Source organism: Adiantum capillus-veneris, chromosome 9 (assembly GCF_014529385.1).
Source record: "Adiantum capillus-veneris isolate H3 chromosome 9, ASM1452938v2, whole genome shotgun sequence".
Classification (NCBI taxonomy): Eukaryota; Viridiplantae; Streptophyta; class Polypodiopsida; order Polypodiales; family Pteridaceae; genus Adiantum; species Adiantum capillus-veneris.
Genome location: NC_140939.1, coordinates 92,188,061 through 92,208,713, shown reverse-complemented (window position 1 = coordinate 92,208,713; position 20,653 = coordinate 92,188,061).

Below are 20,653 nucleotides of genomic sequence, written 5' to 3'. Positions count from 1 at the left end.
ACCATATGGCCTGAAGGCCATAAGAAACTTAGTCAAGGAAATCATCCAATGCAAGAAGATCATGGCAATAGAAAATGAGACTTCTGCTCTAGAGCTTAAAGACATAAATGCTTCTCCAAGTATACTTCTAGGCGCCACCATCATGGACAAAGAACTAATGTAGCTAGATAAAGATTAGGAATCTCTAGACAATAAGGAGCATAAAAATAAATTCATTTTAGATGTGTTGTCAGTTAGTAAATTTTCTATTTGCGATTAGTTTTTTCTAAGAGTGTGACAAAAAAGAGACATCAAAATGTAGGTACTTTGGAATCTAAAATTAGGTGTTCTTTAAACTTGCAGTCCTTCAACAAGATATTGCGGCTGACAAAGTTCTACTCGATATTGTTGGTATAGAGGATGCTAATGCCATTGAACCTACTGAGAAAGATTCTATCAATCTCCATGTCAACCAAAGAGTTTCTGACGAAGATGACAAGAATCTACAAGTCTTTGAAGGTCAACTACTACTACGACTGGAGATAAATTTAAAGAGTAATCCAATGGAAGAAGACACTCAAAGTTCTAGAACATGTGCAAGGGAAGAAGAAGAATCTAATGAAAATATTCTAGTAGCCCAAGAGTTGGGAATTAGATTGCATGATTCCACAATGGAAGTAGAAGGTTTTCTTTTTCTTTTTTTTTCTGAAAAGATCTTTCAATTTCGGAGTATTAACTTACACATTTTGCTAGCATAGAGGACACCCTATGGCCCTAGAACCATAGGATGCCATCATATCCCATGGACAATTTCTCTTTCACCATAGAAGACATCTTATGGATCTAGGGTCATAAGATGCCAACATAGTGCATAAATGGCTTCTTATAAGTATACACGTAAACATAGTGCATAGAGGGAATTTTACTAGCATAAAGATCACCCTATGGCCTTGGGGCCATAGGGAATAGGGTGCCAACATAGAGCATAGAGGGATTTTTATTAGCACCTTGTTACCCTTGGGACACACATGATACCTTGGTCACTATCTGGCCCTTGGACCATATGATAGTAGCATAGAGGACACCCTATAACCCTAGGGTTTCCTTGTATCCCTAGGGCCATACACTGCCAACATATAGTATACATGGTTTCTTCATAGAGCAAACCTTTTAGCCCTACACAATAGAGTGGAAACCTAGACCATATAATGTATCGTACTAGCATAGAAGACACCCTATGACCCTGAGGCAAAAGAGTACCAATTTAGGGCATAAAGGGTCTCTTCCTAGGTTGAAGGGCACCTTGTGGCCCTAGGGAGCACCCTATGGCCCCAGGGCCATAGGGTGTCAACATAGTCAAATGGGGTGTAAACTTAGAGCATAGAGGGTTTCTTACTATCATGGAGGACACCCTGTGTCCTTGGTGCCATAGGGTGAAAACATATAGCATGGAGGGTTTCTTGCTAGCATAGAGAGCACCCTATGGACTTGGGGCCATATGATTCCAACAAAGAGCATAAACGGTTTTTTGATAGCATAGAGGATAGCTTATTTCCCTGGGGCCATATGATACAAAAAATAAAAGAGACTTAAGAAGGGAACCTAGGCCACTAAATCACCATGGGGCCATAAGGTGGTCTTTGTGGGGAATGCTCCTAAAGGGTTCCTTGGCTATCCTATGGCCTTTGGCTACCAACATAGAGTCTAGATGGTTTCTTACTAACATAGAGCTCACCTTGTGGCCTACGGTCTTTAGATGCTAATATAGAGTTTCAATGGTTTCATACTAGGCGTAAGGGGCACCCTATGGCCTTGGGGCCATAGAGTGTCAATGTAGAGCGCAGAGGTTTCCTTTCTAGCATAGAGGGCACCATGTGGCCTAAGAGCCATTTGATGCACCCTATGGCCTGAGGGCTGTAGGTTGCCAATGTAGACCGTAGAGGTTTTCTTTCTAGCATAGACCGAACCTTGTGGCCTAGGGGCTAATTGGTGCTTCCCTAGAGCATACAAGGTTTCTTAGTAGCATTATAAAGGGTACCTTGTGACCCTCAAGTCTCCATAGGGTGCCAACATAGAGCGTAGAGGGTTTTTATTACTAGCATAGAGGACATCCTATGGCCTTGGGCCCATAGGGTTTCTTACTAGCATAGAGGACATCCTATGGCCTTGGGGCCATAGGGTTTCAATATTGAGCATAGAGGATTTCTTACTAGCATAGAGGCTACCTTGTGGCCCTAGGTCCATAGGGTGCAAACATAGAGAATAGAGGATTTCTTACTATCATAGAGGGTACCTTGTGGTCCTAGGTCCATAGGGTGCAAACATAGAGCATAGAGGATTTGTTACTAGCACATAGGGCACCCTATGGCCCAAACACCATAGAGTGATAACATGTAGCATAAAGGTTTTCTTACTAGCATAAAAGGCAGACCTTGTGGCCCTCGGGTCATAGGGTGCCAACATAAAGCATATATGGTTTCTTACTAGTGCTCATAGAGGGCATCTTGTGGCCCTATGACAACCCATGGCCTTAGGGCCATAGGGTGACACATAAATAAAGTACCATATGGCTTTGAAGCCATATATCTATTTATATGTTGAGACCTCCCAAAAATCCTAACCCTATGGGCTTGAGGCCATAAAGAGACATATTTTGGATTATCTTAAAGTCATAGAGATATCTACAAAGAGAACCGTATGGCCTGAAGGCCATAAGAAACTTAGTCAAGGAAATCATCCAATGCAAGAAGATCATGGCAATAGAAAATGAGACTTCTACTCTAGAGCTTAAAGGCATAAATGTTTCTCCAAGTATACTTCTAGGCGCCACCATCATGGACAAAGAACTAATGTGGCTAGATAAAGATTAGGAATCTCTAGACAATAAGGAGCATAAAAATAAATTCATTGTAGATGTGTTGTCAGTTAGTAAATTTTCTATTTGCGATTAGTTTTTTCTAAGAGTGTGACAAAAAAGAGACATCAAAATGTAGATACTTTGGAATCTAAAATTAGGTGTTCTTTAAACTTGCAGACCTTCAACAAGATATTGCGGCGGCTGACAAAGTTTTACTCGAGATTGGTGGTATAGAGGATGCTAATGCCATTGACCCTACTGAGAAAGATTCTATCAATCTCCATGTCAACCAAAGAGTTTCTGACGAAGATGACAAGAATCTACAAGTCTTTGAAGGTCAACTGCTACAACGAATGGAGATAGATTTAAAGAGTAATCCAATGGAACAAGACAGTGAAAGTTCCTGAACATGTGAAAGGGAAGAAAAAGAATCCAATGAAAATATTCTAGTAGCCCAAGAGTTGGGAATTGGATTGTATGACACCACAATGGAAGTAGAAGGCAATGGAAGTTCCAGAACACGTGCAACGCTAGAAGGAGAATCCAACACAAATATTTTAGCACCCTAGGATTTGGAAATCGAAGTGCATGGTGAGTCAGACCTTCCATCCACCAACAAACCAATGCTGACTATAATAGTGAGCTTGTGTGGATTGTTCCTGAGGAGATGATGGCAAAAGTCCAAGAAAATGAAGAGCTTAAAGTTTGGACATGAGCATATTGTTCTTCGTCCAAGATGTATCGAGTTCTCTATTTAGCAATTTCAATGTAGGGATATGGTCAGCTGCTAATGACATGCATGTTGTGGACATCATCAAGATTTTAGAAAAGGAAGCTAAAGAAAAATTTCCATTCTTTATGATTTGGGGGCAAAGCCAATGTCAACCATGCGTAGAATCAAGGATCATGCGCTTAGATAATTCAGGAGTAGAAGCACTTTTCAAACCGTTGGCTATTGCATCATCAAAATTTGGGCTTGATGCAAGAAGATTGCTTTTTATAGATGATGAACCATTAAAGGGATGTGTGAATCCTGCATTGAATTGTATTTTTCCACCATCATTTAATGTTGATGATGAGGAGGATAATATCCTCCTTGGGGAGCTGCTACAATATATTGTTAATGACATTCACACAGTTACAGGGTCTCATTTATATGGACAAGCACCCATTGCTCAAGGTCATGAGCTTTATAACCGTATACACAAGGTTGTTTCAGAGTGGGAGGAGAGAAATCTAATTTTTCTAGGAAAAACCTACTCCACGGGAAGGCTACCAGAAGTTTCTCGTCCTCTTCACGATAAGAAAGTTACAGCATCTAGCACTAGTGGAATGTCCACTCGAAGTCAAGACAAGAAACTTTCTGCACGTGATCAAGAAAAATTAAGGGTCTTAAAGAATATCAAATCATTATCAGCCTTGAAAGGTACAGAAGCAATCATGCTTGCCCAAAAATTGGGATACAAGGAGCCTGTGATCAAAGTACATGAAGCCAGGAATTATATAAAGCATCTAAAAATTCAGTATGATCTCAAATAGCCCTATATCAAGAAATGATGGAGCAATGTTTTGTAACATTTTGTCATTTACAAAGATCTTTATGTACTGAGAGGCTTTGTTAGAGTGCTTAGGGTTTCAAGATATATGAAGATGTAAATGATTAATAGTTTTTTAAATTGTCTTTCAATACTATAAGTAACTTCTGAGTTTCATGTGCCAAATGCTCTTTTTTTAAAAAGCTTTTATAGTTGTTTTCTTTGAAATTTGAGTTCACTGTGTCATCAAGGACAATCTACATGCTCATAAGGTCAAATCTTGCTCTAGAACCTTGGGGGAATTTCACTTTATGGTCTCAACACCCTATGAATCTAAGGCCATAGGGTCATAGTTTGGCATGTGTTCTTGCATAGGACTTACTAAGTGTAACCACAAATTAGCACCCTATGTCCCTAAGGTCTTCAACACACTTAAGATCTCTATATTAACTTTTTTTTAAAAATCATTTCAGGGCTTCTAAGAAAAAATGTTTTGCTATTAGATTATCACAAAATAGAGGAGCTCCCTTTCATATTACATCAAATATCACATTCAAACCAAGAGCAACGGTTTCATTATCTACCAACATCTTTCAAACAGGACAAAAGAACGCTTATCTTGGATTTAGAGGGTGTGCTTCTTGCAACATTTAAGCTTCAATCAAGGCCAACTTGGACCAAGTACATGTGCATTGTAGAAGATAACAATGAGGTGTATGCGGTGCATCCAGATGCAGAGTATTTCTTAAGATTTTGCTTTGAGTTCTTTGAGGTTTGGATTTGGAGCTGCCATCGTTCACAAAAAGCTCAACACATAATCAAGACCTGTTTTCCTACACAAAGTCACAAATTCAAGATGATTATGGATAACCGGTGCTGCCAAAATTCAAATTTCATGATTGGTTACAAAAGAGCCTATCACAAAAATCTTTCGACCATATGGAAGCTATTTGATTATTTAGATGGGGGCAACACTATAATATTTGATGATAGTCCATATCGAGTGATGTGGAATATGCAAGGAACTTATATGATTTTTCCAAAGTTTTGGAACCAACCTACTCAATTGCTTCAAAGTTTTTTAAAAGATGAAATTGTTCCATGGTTATGTGGATGGTTGTATGCTAAAGACAAGAGAGACTATACCATAAGAAATTTTGTAATGTTCCATCCTGATCCTGAGACTCACTATGTAATGCAATGTTATATGTCTCAAAGGACTCAAAATCTCAAGAGAAGGAGGCCATTTTAAGTCTACTAGTTAAGTATTCTAAATAGTATCTACCAAGTATTTGGCAATGTGTACTTTTCAAAATTTAAACTTGATGGAATTTTGTGGGATATCTTGAAACATCTATAAACTATTTTTTTAATGAAGTGCATCCTATTGTCAGGAGACTTCTCTCATTCAAGTTCTTTGGTTTCATTGTTTGATGCTTCTATGGTATTTTTAACTTTTTCTTCTTATTAATTGTCTTTATTAAGTGATCCAAACAATCAGAATTTCTTGACATTTTGGAGTGTTACAAAACGTTGTTTTTTGAACACCCTCAATCTTGGAGATATCATACTCTTTCTAGTTAGTCTTTTATTGTACATGTGATGAAGAACATCATTTTTATGAAACTGTCAAGTTAGTGGTAATATTTATGTTTATACTTTATACTATTTTGACATAATCAATGTATATAATTCGTATTATTCACATAAAATGGTGTTTTTAAACACCTCCTTTTTTTGAGACACCATCTCTAAAACCTTTGAGTGAAGTTTTAAAGCATGTACTTGATGTAAAAAATCTTCATCTTAACATTGATTCTTTGGCACAAACTTATATTAGGAGTTTTTATATTGTAGTTTTATGTTAAGAAATAATTTCAAAGTTAGAATTATGATAATTTATCTAAGTAAGTGCCTCATCTAACTTTGTATAGTTAAATAAAATACCAAATGGAATTATAGGTGCAATACATGACATCTTATGGTCTTATGGCCATAGGATACTCTATAGTATTGTTTAGATTTTTTAATTGTTTGTGAACATAGATCATAGAGGGTTTTTTTCACTACCATAGAGAATATCCTATGGCTTTGGGGCCACATGGTCTCAATATTGAGCGTAGAGGATTTCTTACTAGCATAGAGGGTACCTTGTGGCCCTAGGTCCATAGGGTGCAAACACAGAGTATAGAGGATTTCTTACTAGCACAGAGGGCACCCTATGGTCTAAGGCCATATGGTGACAACATATAGAATAAAGGGTTTCTAACTAGCATACGAGGCACACCTTGTGTGCCTGGGGACATAGTGTGCCAACATAGAGCATAGAAGGGTTTCTTATTGGCATAAACAACATCTTGTGGCCCTAAGACAACCTATAGCCTTAGGGACATAGGGTGGCACATAAATAAAGTCCCATATGGCTTTGAAGGACTGAACCTCTTTATACGTTGGGAACAGCTAACAATCCTAACCCTATGGCCTTGAGGTCATAAAGAGACATATTAAAGTCATAGACATGTCTACAAAGAGCACCATATGGCCTTAAGTCCATAGGTGCAATAGTTGGCATCTCATGGTCTTATAGCCATAGGATACTATATAGTATTGTTTTGACTTTTTAAGTGTGAAATATTAGTTTGAATGTTGTTTAAATTATCGTGTATTTAAAACTTGATAGCATGCTACAAAACCATGACCAAGTATTTTTGTTATACATGGATTAAGGTCACCAAATTATGACAAGAGTGTATAATAGTATTTGCCTGTACATATTATCTTTTTTAATTGTTGTAATCAATCTATATGCTGCTTTAAAAAATATCAAATGGTTTTTTTGACACCTCATTTTTTGAGAAGCTACTTCTAGAAGCATTTGTTGAATTTTGAAAAGCACTGATGTCATACAAATCCTCTTTCCAAAAACTATATTGGAAGTTTATTCTTAAATTTTATAGTAGAGAAATTAAAATAGACTCATACAATCATGATAATTTATCTAAATTAAAGGCAACTAGAGCTTAGAAATCATTAAATAACACAATCCTAGCATACACATTTAGAATTTGGGAAACGGGATTTTCCCAAATTATCTAAAATGGTGTTTTAGAGTAAAATTCAATGGGAATTGCAATGCATGTGGAAGGTATGGTCATCAAGCTAAGGATTGCATAGTATTTAAGCGCGCAATGGCCAATAGACCAACCTTAGCATGGACAGACACACCTCGAGTGCCTGCATTGATGCCGGCCCTACCTCTTGAACGAACATCACAACACATGGTCCCTAGGGCCCAAAATGTTGTTCAAACAACACCTTTACCACCTCCAGTGCTAGGACCGCAACCACCACATCCGAGAATCACTTCTGTGAATCAAGTGGGTTGTGAGTCATCTATTTCTTGTTTGGAAGGCTATGAGGAAGATATAGATCCTAATATTGCCTATGGGATGGATGTACTTGAAGAAAGTACACAATACTACATGGAGGACTATTGGGGACAAGTCAAACCTGTATATCAAGTAGCTGCTCTTGCGGCAAGAGGCCAACTGAATATCAATTACACTGCCAAGAGACCACCTCTTCAATGCTATGAGTGTGGAGGTCCACATCGTTGTAGCCGAGTGTCCTATTAGGCTACAAAATAATGCCACACTAATGCAAACCAATCAAGCAAGCACGTCTACAATGCCGATACTCATGTGTAATCGATGTGGCATAGATCATTTGATTGCCCAATGTCCAAATAATCCAAATGCACCGAAGATCACATCGTTAACCTTGATTGAAGTTACCGAGGAGCCATCACAAAGTACACCTGTGGTATCAGTAAACGTACTCACATGATCGATGCTCCAAAAACAAAATTATATTCTTGAGGAAAGAGACACGGCATCAAATTGCCCAATCTCAGAAAAAGAAGAAAACACGAAGAAAGAGATCGCAAAAAGCAACGAAGTCAGACCCCAGTTCAAAGACCAACATAGGGACTGGTGACGATCCCGTATATATGAATGACGTTGAAGAAGATTCGGATTCAGGTTAAACCATGGAGACCAAAACGACCACTAAGATAGAAACCAACAAGCAAGATCTTCATGAGCCACAATGGCCAGGATCCAAAAAGAAGATAGGAACTTACCCAAACCCTACAGAGGAGACTGAGCGAGTCAAGCAATTAAGGAGTTTGGTAGAAGATGCCCAAAGGGATCTAGAACCAGCACCTAGAAAGATCCAAATTACAGACACCGTGTTCCCTACGCTGGCAACAACCTCACCAAGCCATAGACCCTTAGCCATACCTAGTGTCATCCAAGAAGAAAGTGACTTAAAGTCATGGGAAAGTGGGCGTACTCACTTCTTGATGGAAAGAATGTTTACAGAGGGACTACTTGATCCTATCGAAGAAATGGAGATCCCATCTTCCCCATGTCAAGGGACTGAAGCCCAAAAGGTGCCGTTAAACATTGTCAATTTGATGGATTTCATGTCTTCAGAAGTTAGAACCACCATCATGTCCAAACTATATAAAGACCCTGAGCTAGTCTCAGTGCTTCAAGCCTTCCTCAATGGAGAACTAAAGTTTGGGCTACCACAATTTCCACAGATGGATGGAGCTGGGGAGATGCCAACAGAGGAGAAACACTTAGATCCACAACCCAACCTAGATGAGAACCTTGTTATAGAAATACCTGTTAACAAGTTGGGACAATACTTTGAGGGTGATGAATCCAATGCGACCATACCAATCACTACTAAGGGAGTAACTTTGAAGGGAATCCTTGATGGTGGCGCTGGGTTTAGCATTGTGACTAAAAATTGCTGGGAAAATATGGGAAGACCTCACCTTGCGACCACAACCATAGTAGTGAAGATGGCCAATGGGTCTATTGTTAAACCTATTGGGATGCTAGAAGATCTCAAGTTCAAGGTCTTTGGACATAAAATAAGGATTATCTTCATTGTCATGGATTTCTCTAAACACACTATGGCATCGGAGATGATCTTAGGACGTCCTTTCATGAGGGAAGCAAAAATGGTGCATGACTGGTCTAAGAACCATGTCTACTTGTAGTTCCAAGATTTTGTCATTCGAGTGGATCTTGTAATAGGTCGAGTACATCCTCTAGGAAACCGGTTTATAATTGATCATAGATCTGACACCATAGTTCACTCGGCCCCATTGCAGTATTGTTACACGTGTAAAGCGGACACTGATGTTGGGGAAGATTCTCTTTATATGGATGTACTACCTGGAATGACTGAGTTGGACAGTGTGGATTGGGTCCACCTAGCAGCAACCATAGACACTTGGGGAAACAGGGGGACGACCTGGGTAACACCTGAGGGGGATGAAATGCCACCACTCGTACCCTTAAATATGTTAGAAGCAATGCATATAGCTTTTGACAAGACCCATCCAAATATAACAAATAAAACATACTAGTGGGTTCCTAAAGCTTCTTTAGCAACCATAGCCAGTGCTAAAAGACAAGACCATGGTAAGAGACGTCCCATTAACCCCAAGAAATGTAAGGAAACGTAGCGTTGGATTCCTAAAAAACTATTGGAAGCCCAAGGCTACTATAAAGGAAATGATCAAATCTAGGTGCCAAGACGTAATTTGTGCTCTTACTTGTCACCGGGCCCATGTGAGCTCAATCCTGTGGCTCCAAAATGAATTGAAGATCGTAGAAAGAAAAAAATCACGGAATGTTACACACCTGCTCCAGAGCTAGTTTGGGTACCAAAGAAAGAACAATTTGTTCCACCTAGCTCAGGAACATGGAAATCAAATGAAGCTTCTTGCTCTTCATGTAGTTCCTATACGGAAATAGAAGCTTTGACACAACCTCCACCTACCATTGTACATATCCATACAAGCAAGAAAGAGTTTGCACCTCCCGTAGTAAGTTCACCACCTACAACAATGCTGCAAATAAAATCATGGGAGAGTACCTTACCACCCTTGCAGCTAGATGAAACGCATAGGGCGATCGAAAACTATTGGTTAAAGCCTTCACCTATAACAACTTGGAACAACTGGTTTCAAAGGGTGATGACATCATTTCAAACGGTATGATCTACCCAAGGAAGGGGGGATTGTTTGCTGACATCCATCATTCACTTGCTTCCCTCTCAACCTTCCTCCCTAACCTCTTAATCTCCAATCTTAGGGAATGTATATATATAGCCTTATACTCACAAAAACAAGATAAAAAAGTAAAAGAGCAAGAGCCATAACACAAAATCATAAAAACACATTATGAACAAGAACACGACCCTTGTAATATTTGCACTCTAACCATCATCTATTTGTGTGGACAGATATGGCTAGTACGCTAGAGTCATCCACTCTAGCCTTGAGTGAGAGGTACCCTCATTAATTTTGACAAATTTATCACATGGTCTTTCCGGTGCTTGCATGTGAATGGGATTTGGTAGGTACGCTAGCATGTGAGAGGAATTTCGAGGAGTTAGAATGGCTGATACGTCTCTTGACCACGACTGACCCATACTTAGTAGAGAGAGTTTCTCCCATTGCACAAGCCTACCCTTTTGACCAAGATGACTAAAGGCATCTAGTGACCTTATTAGTAAACATGGGTACCTATGAGGAAGAAAAATATTTACATGACTACAGGGATGGCACATATGGTCTCATGGATGATGACTTTGTTTATCTCGATGACGAGGATAGGGGTTTAGCCTTAGGGATTCTCCCCAATCTCTACAATATCCTATTCCCTTGACTCTCTAAGGGAAGTGCAAATAATTAGGTTAGGGTTCCTTATGTTTTTTCTTGTGTTCAATAAGTGTAGGTACCTTTTTCCACTGATGTGCCTCCTAGAGGTATTCTTTGTGTTTCCTAGTGTGTACAGGAACGTGTTGCTGTTGTTAGGATTTGGACCTCCATGGAATCTTTATCTCGACTCACTCTTCAAATCAAGCGCGACCATCAACACAAAAAGGTGTTTCTTGTCCATTAGCATTGCCCCTTATCTTTTTTGCATCTATGTTTGTCTGCTTTGATTGTGATTGGTAGCATAATATTTAGTGCCTTTCTTTAGCACCAAACATTAAATTCAATGTAATTTTTTGTCATAATCACTTGTCTAGGTTTAAAAATCAAGCAGTCCGACTAAGCTAGTTTGACCAAGCTAGCTGTTAGAGATCTTCTCTTAATACCATGGGGAATGCCTTCCTAATTATCAATGGTTACTTAGGTTCTTAATCCGATTTAAGCAGCATTGTGTGAAATGTACTAGGGATTTCTAGTGGGCTTAGTCCCTATTGATCTTTATCTTAAGTATTATAAAGGGAGTTTACTAGTGTGATGAGCCTGGGGAGGGTAACGGTGTTATATGACCCCCCAAAGTGACAAAATTAAAATGTTGAAAATGAAAAAAATAAAAATAAAAAAATCAAAGTGCCACAATGTAAAATCTTAAGCTGGAAGAAAAACCTCAGCTTAATTTGGTACTTCACTTACATGTATCGCCTATGGTACTAGAGCCCTAGAGGTTCCGAGTGTGGGCGCTTTCCGAGTGTGGGTGCTTTCTTTGAAAAGCAAAAAATCCAAGGCATACAAAATAAGCACACACAACAAAATTGAATCAGTGTGAAAAGACTTTGGGGGGTCAAAGAAAAGGTAATCAGTTAGGCTATGATTTCATGAGAAATTCTTTTTTCCGTAGCTTAACTACAAGGTCTTCTAGGTATAGCCTCTAGTCAGCCTTTGAACATGAAATACTTGGCTCTCGTGATTAAACAACTTAATTGACCAGAGAAAATTAAGAAGCTTACCCATGGAATTAATAGTCGATCTTTAGTGCCTTTCGACCGTTAAATTAGCGACCCCATACTTGTTTAATTTTTTACCTTTACAGTTGCTTATGCATTTGATTATATTGCAATTTAATGTTTAATGCTGACAAAAGGTTTAAAATTTTGTTACCAATCAAATTGTCTGCCTACAACTGCATATGATTTTTAATTGCTTATGAGAATGCAATTACTGTGCCAATGTTGTTTGATTTTGCAATGAATGAAGGAGGCTAAAGACATTCATCTCAGATGCTCTTCCACCTCAACGAACAAGCTTCAACTCAATAGCTTCCGAGGATGGAATCTACATCAGGAAGGGGGGCATGTTAACCCTCACGGCTCACAGACACCCTATCACCTACGATGGACGTTGTATTATTTACTTGGTAGAGTCAGGTACCGGGTTTGTCGGTCCAATAAGAAAAGGGTAAGAGTGATCGCCGATGAGAGGCGCACTCTAACTCGAACATTCAAGGGATTAGTTGGATAAGCATGGGTGCCCAAGTGTGAATGGGGTGAGCTCATATAAAAGTCAACTAAACCTAAAATTCACTCATTCTCTCATTTGTGCAATTGAAGAGTGCTCTTTCTACATCTCCATCTTCTTCTTCTTCATCTCCTTGTGTGTGTGTGTGTGTGTATGCGTGATAGAGAGAGAGAGAGGGAGTGCGATCGAGCATTGCAGCAGCACGACGATGGCAAGGTGGTTGAGCACGGCGTAACGGCGTCTCCCTCTTCTTCGCGGAGAGGAATCCTCCACGAAGCAAGCGTAGAGCGGTGAGTGACACACCATCATCATCTTTGAGCTTACTAGTTTAGGCTTGTTGTGTGCTTGGAGCCATTTGTGGCTCGCACGCGGTGTATCAGCAAGTTCCTTGCATTGACACGTGCGACATACACGCACATTCATGTATATCATGGTTGAGCAAGAAGCAATCTACTGTGGCCACTTCTAGTTGTGAGGTTGAGTATAGTGCAGTCTTCACAGCTACGGTTGAGTGTGTATGGCTTATTTAGGTGTTGGACATGACACTGCCAACACTATCTACACTAACAGTCAGAGGGCATTGGCAGTTGCTAGGAACCCAGTTTTTTATGCTCGCACAAAGCACATTGAGGTGCATTACCACTATGTCAGGGAGAGACTCTCAACAGAAGAAATCAGCTTGGCTTATGTGCCAATGCAGGAATTGTCTCGTGAGAAGCTCGAAGCTTTACGTAAAGCTCTGGGCTTGCTCCCCTTTGTAGATTGATCATGTCCTCAGGGCATGGCACTTCCCTTTACTCATGTGCCAGCTCTCGTTCACCGCATCACTCCAGGGGGGATTTATTTTAATATACATGTGGTAGTGATGTGTGTGAACACGCTAGGACTACCCTGGCATTTTTTCTCTCTTAAGGAGGTTTTTTCCCCTGTGCATTGTATATATGCCCATCACTCTAGGCTCTCTATCTTTCCAATGCACACTAAGTAATGTACTCTCAGTTGTGTGCCTTGAGCTTTCATTAGGAAGGGAATGGGGTATAGGAGGGTCTCTTTATTTGGCAGTTTAAGGAAATGCTTATAGCTTAAGTCAAATTTGACCAAGTCTAAAAGAGAGAACAAAAAGGCCTATATTGAGATTTTTAAAAATACCATTTGTATATTTTGTATTTTGAAAATAGGCTACTTTAACACAAAAGAGAGGTGGGTAACTAAATTTTAAAATGTATTTTCCCATCTCTCTCCTCTCTCTCTAACATATAAAACACTCTCTCTCACTTAGTTCTTATTAAAAGAAGCACTTTTCAGCCTCCCTGCCAAAAAAGAAGACTTTGCATATTCTCTCTCTACATTATCTCTCTAAAACGTGAGCCAAATCTTTCTCTTTCCCCTCCTTTTCTCTCTTGTCACTTCCACCTCCCAATCATCAAGAGGACATTCTATGCTGCCTACATCTGACAGAAAGTGTAGATCCTCCAAGGCTGCAGATCTACTCTCTCTCTCACTCTCTCTCACTCTCTCTCTCTCTCTCTCTCTCTCTCCCCCCCCTCTCTCTCTCTCTCAGGCTCTCTCTCCTCCCATTCCAGCTTCATGTGAGAGCAATGGAGAACTCCATTACCTCTGTGTGCAACTGCATTTCTCTCTCTAAATCCCTCATGATCAATATTTTGAATTCAAAAGAGATTGAGCTACACTCTCTCTCTTCTTTCCTCCACAACATAATCCCTCTCTAGTATCTCTGAGTACCTTCCACCTTTTTTCCTCCATAGCCAGATTTTCCTACTTGCAGCAGTCACCATTACACATTCTCTCACTATTTTTCTTGATTAGCTAACAAACATGTCATTCAATCTCCCTCCACTGCAAGACATTACTAAGAGGCCAAAACGATATCGATTAAATGTTGATTTGGATCAGGAGTATGATGTTGTGTGCCTTGGCACATCAAATCCCAATGTTGCAGATCATCTACGAAGCATTGAGTGCAAGGCAATCAACTTATGGGTTGATGGGCACATTTACCCAAGTGATCCAATGACTAATGCACCACTACCCTTTTGTAATGTAACCGAGCTTCTGCGTTTTATTAGAGATGGAAGAGGCGGACTGTTTAGCTACTCCGGGAGATTGTATTCAGCTTTTGTGAATGAAAGGGAAGCAAGTAAACATCTCTTGGCTGCCTATTCATCACTACAAGAGAAGTCTGCGAAAGATCTACATCAAGTTAGAGAGGAAGCCAACAAGAAGATGAAGCAACTGAACGATGAGATGGTGAATCTCAATGAAAAAGTACAGCAACAAGAAAAAGAGCAGGAGCGTCGACTAGACAATTATGTTCAACTACAACACACTTCACACAATATGCGTCGGCGACTCGATTATCTCACACACATTCCCCTCGGCTACCACATTCATAAGCGCAAGAGACAAGTGATGTCCTTACTATCCTCAAGTGGTGGAGCTCGAAAGAAACATGTCCGTCAAACTTGACAAGAATACTGATGCAAGATTTTGATTTTCTATATGTTCTATAGGTTTGTATAAAGGTAATTCAATATGCAGAAACTTGGCTCGAATGATGATGGGGATTCATCCCGATGCTCAAGCAACTGGATGTGCTCTGTTGCAGCATATCATCAAGCCAAAGGAGATGACTGAACTACTAGATGATCCATCCAACGCTAGCATTGCTAATGTTTTGCGGCAAAAGTATTTCACTGAGCTAAAGAACATCGTGTTGCCTCAAGAGATGATGGAGATGTGTGACAGCGCAGGAATAAGTTTCAAGGCCTATGAAGATTTGTATAAAAGTTTCACACTCGGTCATCGGACAAAAGGTTTGTTTTGGTTTCTGTCAACGCCTTACAGTGTCAATGATGCAAAAAAGTACAATTTCAAGCTTGTTGGGCGGATTTCAGTATGTGAAGGATGACATGCCATTAGATGACAACAAATTATTCCTCTACAACGAGTTCAAAAATGTGTATGTTGACTTGTTGAAGCTCCAAGAGTTAATGATAAGATTTTATGGGTTGACACAAGAAGAGTGTGATGGGAAAGTGATATTTGTTATGAAGATTGATGAGTGCCAAGTTGTTAAAGGTCAACGGCTCGAAAGGGTAACTGTTACGTTGATGAGTAGGGCCTTGTTGGGTGTCGATGTGGAGCTAAATTCCAATGAGAAGGGAAATATTGTTTAGGTGTTCAGTCAGAGAAAAATATTTGGTGGTTGACAGCTTTTCATCTCCCACATGAGAGACATGAGACTTTCAAATGGTATTTCAATCACATAGCAATCGTTGATGTCATTCGACAACAGCAAGAAGGACAGAGATTGCATGTTTTAGGTCTTGGAACATTCCAAGTTGAGTGGAATTTTGCAGGATACTTGAAAACACTAAAGTGTATGTTAGGGTGCAAGCAAGGTGCAATGACCCTCTTTCCATGCATTTATTACTGCCACAATAAAGTCTCAATGGGAACTGATGGCAAGGGTGCAAAGGCCAGCAAGTTGAAAGGTGGTAAGGGCAAGGGAGGAAAAGTTACACTCAACTTTGCAAAAGGTATACCCACTACACAAGAAGTGGGTAAAGCACTACAACAATGGTTTCAAGGTATCCTCAATTGTGACTAGCAAGTACCCCTAATTGAAACATGGCTGATCCAAATTGGCATCCTATTCTTTCAATACCATTGATAAATGTGCATGTGTGTACCCTTCATGCCCGTCTACGAATTCTTGACAAGTTGCTTATGCTCCATATTAATTACGCTTGGAATATGGATCCTGCAGAAAGAAGAGAAGAGTGTATACGAGAACTAGAATCTATTCTATCGAGTGTTGGTCTACATGGGGGTGTAGTTGAGCTATCAAAAGACAAGAAGGCGTCTGGAAGTACACAAGACCGTCCTAATAAAGTTTGTATGGGTGGTAGTAAATCTAGACATTTGCTTTCAAACTATTCAGACTCCCAAAGTCCCAGTGAGTTTCAGTTGTGGAAAAAGGTATGTGACATTACCACCTACAAAGGTAATGAAGCAGCCCTAGGAATTAAGGGTGCTTGTGTGTGGCAGTCTACTGATGATATTTTTCGTCTTCTTGAAAAGAAAAAGCTAACCAATGATGAGATATCCACCCTAAAGTTTGTAATCAATAGTTTTACAGCACAAATGGTGGATGCTTGGGGGGAGACACACATAACACTTACATGGTGTGTTGAACATTTGATATTTTCAATCAAACTACATCTGAATGAGAAACTAAAGTTTGTTTTTTTTCAGCACATTCTTTTTGCACACAATGCTTTTTTCCTCGACACTTATGGTTCATTAGACATTTGGAGCAGCCAAGGGATGGAGCGCTCACACTATCAAGCAGAAGCAATGTATTTTAAAAATACACGACATGGACGTGGAAGAAAAAAGAGCAATGCCCTTCACGAAATGTTCAATTGGTTCTATAGAGTTTTAGCAGGGAGAGAGAGAAAGAAGACAAGAGAACAAAGAAGTTTAAAATGTAGAATATAAAAAGTGGTTAGATGAGGTGATCACAATCATATCATGCTTCGAGTGCAAAAGATCGACTCCGACGCTGGTTGGAGACAAGGCGGTGTGATGACATGCATTGGATGGAAATTTAATTTCCTTTTGACACTAACCATTTCTATTGTAAACATGCATTGTCATGCAAAGTGATTTCTAAAGGCGACAATTATTAGTCCCATGGCTCAAGTTTCATCTATTTTGGAGTCTTTTCTAATTTTTAGTGATTTTATTGAGTTTATAATTTTTTTTAAAAAGTTTAAGTATTATATAAGTCAAAACTCACAGCTTCAAGTTCATTTCTTGCTTGCACATTTTAGAAGAACCTCTCAAGCCCAAACGTACACACGATGATACACAAGAGCACACCACCACACACAACGATGACACGACTACCATTGACAACACTGCAAATCCACAACCAACACTTTGTACAGAATGCACCGCTTCAAATCCACAGCCTCAACCACAAGAACCAGATCCAAACATCCAACCACTCCCCCAACCTTCAACTACAGAGGATCAAAACACCATGTGACAGATTTTTGGTGATCTCCAGCCACTGTAGCATGCGAATCACACACCTCTATCGGACCTTGGAGAATTTACAGGTTTTAACAGACCAACACAGGAAATAGGATCTGGAGCTCATGCAACGGTAGCAACTAAAGATCAAGCAACGAAATCAACTGGAGATCAAGCAACGGCAACACCTGAAGCTCAAGCAACCGCAACTACGCCGCGAAAATTCTCCCCGCGAATCAAACAAAGGGTGATCAAAGTAATACCCGGTGATCCTGTTTTAATAGCACGAAATGCCAAGAGGAGGAAGAGAATGAGAGAGTTAGAAAAGAAAGAGGCAACAGATAGAAAAGCACAAAAATTGCATGAAGAACAAAGAAGGCAAAGAGAGCAGGAAGAATGGCAAAGAGCTAAGGCTGAGAGAGTCCACTTGGCTAATTTACAAGCACGAGCAGAATCCGAGAAGAGAGCGGAAGAGGATAGGGCTCAGGCCGCCGAACAAGCAAAGACTGGGAGATCCAGACCGTCAAAAATTCCTCAGAGAGCAAAACAATGTGCAAAAAAGAAAAAGGACAAGCTCACGCCTGCATTAGGAAAATATTGGACTTCTTTGGGGCCTTGTAAGGTTTGGGATTAACTTTCTAATTGGTAGGGGATCAAGGGGACACAAAAAACCTCTTAGTGGTTCTGAGCTAGAATATGTGAGTTTTCAAAAGAAACTAACTAGTGGGGTCTTTGGCCCATATTTAATAGGCCTTGGAAGATGGACCATTGGTTAATTGGAGGGGAAGGTGCAAATTGTTTAATGGGTAAAAGAGTAAGGCTCCAGATGATGTGGGGGTGCAATCTTGACCATTGGATCTTACACAAGATCAAGGGTAGAGGTTGAAAAGCGCCATTTGAAGTGGGGGCTCAATCTTGGCGTTTGGATCTCAATCAAGATCAAGGGAGGAGGTGAAAAGGTGCATTTTGAAGAGAGGGCAGTCCATCCTAGTCACTAAACCTCACTCAAGATGAAGGGTGGAGGTTGAAAAGTGCCTTTTGATGATATCCATTGGATAAAAAAAGGATCTATTGGTTGAGATTGAAGCCCACTCCCCCTTTTCCCCTCCCCAAATTCAAATTACATTGTACCATCATGTCATCTTCACTTGTCCAACTATCACCTCACTGTCACACCCCCTTTTCCAGGTTTTAAAGGCTTGTAAGAGCATGGTATTCTCCTTTAAAAGGTTGTTTTGGCCTAGGAAAACCAAGGGAAGAAGGAGACAAACTATGACACACCTAGCTCCTCCTAGTTTTCGAGTGTGTCCACCACCCTCTTCCTATTGGCTGGACTCTAATTAACCTTAATCCCAAAGGGCCCCTAGAGGGTTCATATTTCTCCTAATGAAAGAGCAACAAGCCCAAGAAGAGAGGAGGAAGAAGTATAAAAATGACCCTCCTCAATGGGCTAAACAAGCGGCTCCTCCACCACCGCCAACAGCGCAGAAGAAAAGGTGATGGAAGTTTGGAACAATTGCTCTACGTGAGATCCGCAAATATCAAAAGAGCACGGAGCCAACAATACCAAAGACAGCTTTTTCTCGGGTGGTAAGAGAAATAATGGATGAATATTCAGATTCAGCTACACGTATCCAACATGTGGTTCTTTTGCTTTACAGGATGTCGTCGAAGACATTTTGGTGCAGATGTTCCAAGATGGTGTATCTTGTATAGTGCATGCAAAGCGAGTTACATTAAAAAATACAGATCTAGCTCTAGCGCTCAATCTGAGGAATGAAGGGTGCCTCCATAAGAATTAGTTTTCCCATGTAACCTCTGTTTATGAGATTTGTAATCTTTTGATATAATATAAACGACTCGATTTTCTCTCATTTGGTGTAACTCTAATAGTTAATTGTGTACTTTCTATTGTTGAAGTATTTGAATTAATCAAGTAGTTAGATTTCACCTCCTCGATCATCCAAGCACTCGTCAGATTTGGGACGCCTACCGGTGAATATTTTGTGAAACGAAGCCGTTCCGGGTGCGTACGCAGGCCGTGGGACGACCAAAAGCCACGACGATGACCAACGATGCGGAACGGGCCACAAAAATGCCCTCTGCACCACGTCAAAATTTCCCCATGCGCATAGTGGCGCACATGGAATTTTTTTGGCTCGTTCCGCGTTGTTGGTCATCTGCGTGGCTTTTGGTCGTCCCATGGCCTCCATACGCACCCAAAACGGCTCTGTTTCACAAAATATTCACCAGTAGGTGTCCCATGTCAGACGGGTGCTTGGATGGTCGAGGAGGTGTGAACGCGTGAAGAAAGAAAATTATTGGCTAATATGTGCAATAGAAAAAAAAAGTACATGAAGTGACAAACAAAATACAGGAGACAAAATTATTGTATATTTCTCTGGATATTACGTCATGGCTGGTTGGTTTTCTTGTAAATTACATCTTTTGGTATAGGGCGAATGGACCAATTGACACCAAAAGTTTTGACAGTCTCCTTTGGGTTTGTCACCTCTTGACCTAAGCTTAGGGCACACTGGGAGAGGACTGACCCAGGGTGCTTTTGTTAGGAAATAAGACGTAGCTAAATATATAATTGAGTAGATTACTTAATGGAGAGAGACAAATCTACATACACGAGATTATAGAGTAGAGAGTGAGTGAGAGAGAGAGAGAGAGAGAGAGAGAGAGAGAGAGAGAGAGAGTACACACGATATACTGGTTCACCCAATGTGGGCTACGTCCACGGGAAAGCAGCCACTCAATGGCTTTAGTACTTCAAAACAAGAAGTAGTTTACAAAGGGATTATATCCTTAATGGAGCTCCCACCTTGCTTCACTCTCACCACCTCACACTCACCTTGTTGCATCAACTTCACACTCTATTAAATGTGTGTGAAAATG